Source organism: Orycteropus afer, unplaced genomic scaffold, assembly GCF_000298275.1.
Source record: "Orycteropus afer afer isolate SDZICR_OR568_19922 unplaced genomic scaffold, OryAfe1.0 scaffold00367, whole genome shotgun sequence".
Classification (NCBI taxonomy): Eukaryota; Metazoa; Chordata; class Mammalia; order Tubulidentata; family Orycteropodidae; genus Orycteropus; species Orycteropus afer.
The window spans coordinates 2677698-2684386 of record NW_006921954.1 but is presented as its reverse complement, the minus strand read 5'-3'; the positions used below and the strand labels follow the sequence as shown (position 1 = coordinate 2684386).

Below are 6689 nucleotides of genomic sequence, written 5' to 3'. Positions count from 1 at the left end.
ATTTCTGTCTGACTCTTTGCTTTTCCATTTCTCCAAAAATATTTCTTTATGATACCAATCCTTTTACCATCATTTGCTTTAGTTCCAGTGCCCATATAATACAAGAATCTATGTCATAAAAGAAGTCAAAAGCAGTCTTGAATAATAGTAACCTTCTGTCAGATTGTCTACTGTCAATTTGTTTTCTGGCACTGCTTCTTCTACATCTTCTTCCTTCTCATTTGACAATAGTTTGGAAGCACTCACCTCCATCAATTTGTCATTCTTCTGTTAATTCTTCTGGTGTGGTGTCTATTAGCCTTAAATTTCTCCAAGATAGTTATTGTTAAAAAGAAAAAAAAAAAAATGATGTATAAGTGGATCCATGGGAGAGCTCTAGTAGTGTAGTGTCTAAGGCACTTGACTGCTAATCAGAAGGCTGGTAGTCCAAACCCACCATCCACTCCTTGGAAGGAAGATGGGGCAATCTACTTCCATAGTGATACTGGCTCAGAAACCCAAGGAGGGGTCACTATGAGTTGAGTCTGACTTGACGGCACACAACAACAACAAGAAGTGGATCCATGGAGTTCCACCCCATGTTGTTCAAAGTTCAACTGTACATGGTCATGGGGAAATGGTGAAACTTTTAAAATGAAACTTTTTAAATGCCTCCCTAATTTCTCTTACATTTATCTCCTACTAGGGAGATCTGGTAGCATAGTGCCTAAGGCACTTGACTGCTAACCAGAAGCCTGGCGGTTCAAACCCACCAGCCACTCCTTGGAAGGAAGATGGGGCAATCTACTTCCGTAGTGATACTGCCTCGAAAACCCAAGGAGGGGTCGCTATGAGTCGGGTGCAACTCGATGGCATATAACAACAACAACAACAATCTATTCCTATTAAGTAGCAAAAAGGAAAAAGAAAACAATTCACTGCCGTGGAGTCAGTCCCAACTCATAGTGACCCCTCCTTGGGTTTCCGAGGTGGTATTTCTGTGGAAGTGGCTGGTGGATTTGAACTACCAGCCTTCTGGTTAACAGTCAAATGCCTTAGACATTACACCACCAGAGCTCTTTAGATATTGGAGGGTCAACAAGAAAGGGGAATACTGTTGATGAGCTGGATTGATAGAGTAGCTAAAACGATGGACCCAAATATAGCAAGGATTGTAGGGATGGTGCATGACCACAGTGTTTTGCTCTGTTGTACACAGGGTTGCTGAGTCAGAGCCAACTCAACAGCATCTAACAACAACAACAATAATATCTGTTCCTAAAGTTTCCATCTCTACCTTGGACCTCTAATATTATTTTACCTGTAATTAAAGGCTCCTCCTCTGGGAGTGAAAGTAGGTGAGAGTATCTCTCCTGTTCAAATCTATTATTTATACATAAACATACCTCTGACTAGCTAGCATGTACCCACTTGCGATGGGGTTCCCTTCTGAAGACTTGTCATAAGTCAGTTATGACATAAGGTGAATATCTCCTTTAAAAAAAATCCATTATTATTGCCTTTTGTTATCAGTATCTTTATATATCTGTTCTTTATTTGTTTTTGAGGGTTAGGAACATTACATATAAACTTACAAATATGATGACATCAGCAAATTACACACCACAACAGTGTACAGGCATACCTAGTTTCATTATGCTTTGCTTGATTGTGGTTGGCAGATATTATGTTATATACAAATTGAAGATTCAAGGCAACCCTTTGTTGAGCAAGTCTATTGGCATCATTTTCCAATCTATTGTCCTCAAGAAGGTTCCTGGCAACCCTATGTGAAGTAAGTCTATCCATGCCATTTTTCCGACAGCATGTTCTCACTTTGTGTCTCTGTGTCACATGTTGGTAGTTCCATAAATATTTTAAACTGTTTCATTTTTATTATATGTATTATGGTTATCTGTGATCAGTAATTATTGATGTTACTATTGTAATTGTTTTGGGGCACCACAGACCACACCTAGGTAAGACAGTGAACTTAAGAAATAAATGGGTGTGTGTTCAGATGGCTCCACTGACTAGCTATTGCCCCATCTCTCTCCTTCTCCTCAGGCTTCCCTATTCCTTGATACATAGTAATATTGAAATTAGGCCAGTTAGTAACCCTGCAAGGGCCTCTAAGTTTTCAAGTGAAAGAAAGTGTCCCATGTCTTTCACTTTAAATCAAAAGCTAGAAATGATTCATCTTAGTGGGGAAAGCATGTCCAAAGTCAAGATAGGCCAAAAGTAAGGCCTCTTACACCAAACAATTGACCAAGTTATGAAAGCAAAGAAATGTTTCCTGAAAGAAATTAAAACTACTACTGCAGTGAATACATGAACAATAAGAAAGAGAAACAACCTATTGCTAATATGGAGAAAAATTTAATTTGGATAGAAGATCAAACCAGCCACAACATTTCCTTAAGCCAAAGCCTAATCCAGACCAAGGCCCTAACTCTCTTCAATATTATGGTGAGAGAGGTAAGGAAGTTTCAGAAGAATATTTTGAAGTTAGAAGAGATTGAGTCATGAGGTTTAAGGAAATAAGCCATCTTCCCAATGTAAAGTGCAAGGTGAAGCAGTAAGTGCTGATGTAGAAATACACCAAATTATCCAGAAGGTTTAGCTAAGACAATTAATGAAGATGGCTATAGTAAGCAATGGATTTTCAGTGTAAATAAAACAGCCTTATATTGGAAGAAGATGCCATCTAGGACCTCCATGGATGGAGAGGAGAAGTCAATGCATGGCTTTAAAGCTTCAAAGATAGACTGACTCTCTTGCTGCTGATGACTTTAAGTTGAAGTCAATGCTCATATAACACTCTGAATTAAGGGTCCTTAAGAATTATGCTAAATATACTCTGCCTGCACTCTATAAATGGAACAACAAAGCCTGGAAGACAGCATATTTGTTTACAACATGGTTTACTGAATATTTTAAGCCCATTTTTGAGACCTACTGCTCAGCAAAAAAGATTCATTTCTAAAGATTATTGTTCATTGAAAATGTACCTGGTCATCCAAGGACTCTGATGGAGATATGTAATGAGATTAATGTTGTTTTCATGCCTGGTAACACACTGTCCACTCTGCAGTCCATGGATCAAAGAGCAATTTTGAATTTCAAGTCTTATTATTTAAGAAATACATTTTGTAAGGCTATAGCTACCATAGGAGCTCTGGTAGCATAGTGCCTAAGGCACTTGACTGCTAACCAGAAGGGTGGTGGTTCAAACCCACCAGCCACTCCTCAGAAGGAAGGTTGGGCAATCTACTTCCGTAGTGATACTGCCTCCGCAACCCAAGGAGGGGTCACTATGAGTCGGGGCCAACTCGATGGCGTATAACAACAAATAACAACATAGCTACCATAGATAGTTATTCCTCTGATGGATATGTGAAAAGCAAACTGAAAGCCTTCTGGAAAGAATTCACATTCTACATACCATTAAAAATATTTGTGATTCATAGGAGGAGGTCAAAATATCAACATTAACAGAAGTTTAGAAGAAGTTGATTCAACTCTCATGGATGACTTTGAGGGATTCAAAACTTCAGTGGAAGTAACTGCAGATGTGGTAGAAATAGCAAGAGAACTAGAAATAGAAGATGTGACTGAGTTGCTGAAATCTCATGATAAAACTTTAATGGATGAGGAGTTCCTTCTTATGAATGAACAAAGAAAATAGTTTTCTTGAGATAGAACTTACTCCTGGTGAAGATGCTGTGAAAATTGTTGAAATGACAACAAAGAATTTAAAATATTACATGAACTTAGTTGATAAAGCAGTGGCAGGGCTTGAAAGGACTGACTCCAATTTTGAAAGAAGTTCTCTGGGTAAAATATTACTTGCTACAGAGAAATCTTTCATGAAAGAAATGTGATATGGAAAATTGCATTGTCATTTTATTTTAAGGTATTGTCATACTTACCCCAACCTTCAGCAAGCAATACCCTGATCAGTCAGCAGCCATCAATGATGAAGCAAGACTCTCCATGAGTAAAAAGATTATGACTCTCTGAAGGCTCAGATGATGGTTATCATTGTTAACAATAAAATGTTTTTTAATTAAAGTATGTGTTTTGTTGTTTGTTGTTGTTGTTGGACCAATAAGCAACATCATGATAAATGGAGAAGATATCAAGGATTTCATTTTACTTGATTGCACAATCAACACCCAAGGAAGCAGAAGTCAAGAAAACAATGTATTGCATTGGGCAAATCTGCTGCAAAAGACCTCTTTAAAATGTTTAAAATGTTTAAGAGCATAGATGTCACTTTGAGTACTAAGCTGTGCCTGACCCAAGACATGGTACTTTCAATAGTCTCATATTCATGGGAGAGCTGGACAATGAATAAGGAAGACTTTGAAATAGATGCATTTGAATTGTGGTGTACATTTAAGAATATTAAATGTACAATGGACTGCTAGAAGAACAAACCAATGTGTCTTGGAGAAAGTACAGCCAGAATGCTCCTTAGACGCAAAAATGGGCAGACTGTCTCTCATACTTGGTGGTATTGTCAGAAGGAACCAGTCGCTGGAGAAGGATATCATGCTTGGTAAAGAAGAGGGTTGGTGAAAGAAGGAAAGATGCTCAACAAGATGGATTTACACAATGGCTGTGATGATGGGCTCAAGTATAATAGTTATAATGTGAGTGGTCCAGGACCAGGCAGTGTTTCATTCTGTTGTGCATAGGGTGGTTATGAATTGCAAGTACCTTGATGGCACCTAACAAAAACATTGCTTTTTAAATATATATATTGCACACTGAATAGACTACAGCATAGTGTAACATAACTTATATGCACTAGGAAATAAAAAAATTTGTGGTACTCATTTTATTGTGATAATCGTTTTATTGCAGTAGTCTGTGTGGTTTATCATAACTCCAATATATAAGTCAGGGACTATCTGTGTGTTGCAGCCAACAGGAACTAATCAACAACTCACAAACATCTCTCACTCTCACTTTCTATTATGGGTTGAATTTTGTTCCAAAAAATTTTTTTGTTGGCCTCTAAACCCTTATCTCTGTCAATGTGACCTTATTTAGGGAAATAGACCTTTCCTTTTTTTGTCAATTGAATCAAATCAAAACATCCTGGAGTAGGATGTGTCTTTGTTCTAATTCCTTCTCAGCAGTTTCTTACAAAACCGGGGGAGGGGAGGACTTACTGCCATGGAATGGATTTTGACTCATAGAAACACTTTTTGGGTTACCAAGATGATAAATCTTTATACAAGTAGATTGCCCAGTCTTCCTTCTATGGAGTGGGTGGTGAGTTTGAACAACCAAACTTCTGGTTAGCAGTCAAATCCCTTAGGCACTACACCACCAAAACAAAGGGAAGACACAATGTGAGAATCCAGCTTCGAGTCAAGGAATGCCAAGAAATGCCCATAGTTGTAGAAGCTGCTTGAAACTAGGAAGGACCTTCCCATACGTGCAGAGCCAATACAGAGAGAGCACAGACATGCCAACAACCTCAGTTCAGACTTCTAGCCTCCAGGTATGTGAGACAATAAATTCTTTTCTTTAAAGCTCTCCATTTGTGCTATTTTTGTCATAGCAGGACTGAAAAATAAGACACCTCATATAAGCTTTTTCTGAAAAGATTTCACAGACTTACATTTCTTCTTCTTAACACTTTAAACTCTTTAAGTCCTATTAATGCTTCAAGAGTTAGCTCTTGATCTAACCAGCAAAGTTTCATATGGTATTCTGTGTAACTCTCATACATTAGGGATTAAATTATGTATCAAATACTAAAAATACAAAAAGAAAACCTCTCTTAACTTCCAGATACTACACTGAAAGATGGTATGATGTTTGATTGGGGGAAACTGTCAGAAAGGTAAGTCATTTGAGTAATGAAATAAAGTCTCCCAGATAGAATCTAATCAGAAGTTATTCCTATTTCCTCCTAACATAAGAGAAAATGAAAGAAAAAAAAATCCCTCGAACTGCAGCTGCAGTAAGCATTTTTTTTCTGGAGGCATTTACATGCATTTTGAAGAGCACGTTTCTCCAGCATCATGCAATTATGGGTAGTACCAAACAGATACGGAAATAGCTAGTGCAGTGGAAGCTGTGTCCTAGAGACTGAATTTTAACCAATTACATACAAAAAAAAAAAAAACCTGAAAATTCTTTTCAACTAATGTAGCACTCTGTTCTATAAAAAAGAAACCAACACAACATGCAAAACCCTGATTCAGCTTGAGATGCAACAAGACACAAAAGGATAATGCAGAATCAAGATAAAGATATTATTCTAGCAACTCCTGGCTAAAAGTTTTACTCATAGCTTGGTATATTAATTTCCCAGTGTTCTGTAACATATTACCACCAACTGTGTGACTTAAAACAACAAATAATTATTTTCTCACAGTTCTGAAAGATACAAGTTCATTCAGGGTACCAGCAAGGTCAAACTCTCTCTGATGGATCTAGAAGAAAATCCTTTTCTGCCTCTTCCAGTTTCTGGTAGCCCCAGGTGATTCTTGGCTCCATGGGCAGCATAACTCTAATCTTTGCCTCCATCTTCACATGACAGTCTTGCTTCTGTCTCTGTCTGTCTGCTTCTCTTCTCTTCTCTTTTTATGTTGTTGTTGTTGTTAAGTGCCGTCGAGTCGTTTCCGACTCATAGCGACCCCATGCACAGCAGAACGAAACACTGCCCGATCCCGCACCAGCCCCAC

General features: G+C 38.0%; 1 pseudogene; it reads left to right on the top strand.

The window, feature by feature from the left end:
- Positions 1-1999: 1999 nt before the first annotated feature.
- On the top strand, positions 2000-4030 carry LOC122151265 (annotated as a pseudogene).
- The last annotated feature ends 2659 nt before the right edge of the window (positions 4031-6689 follow it).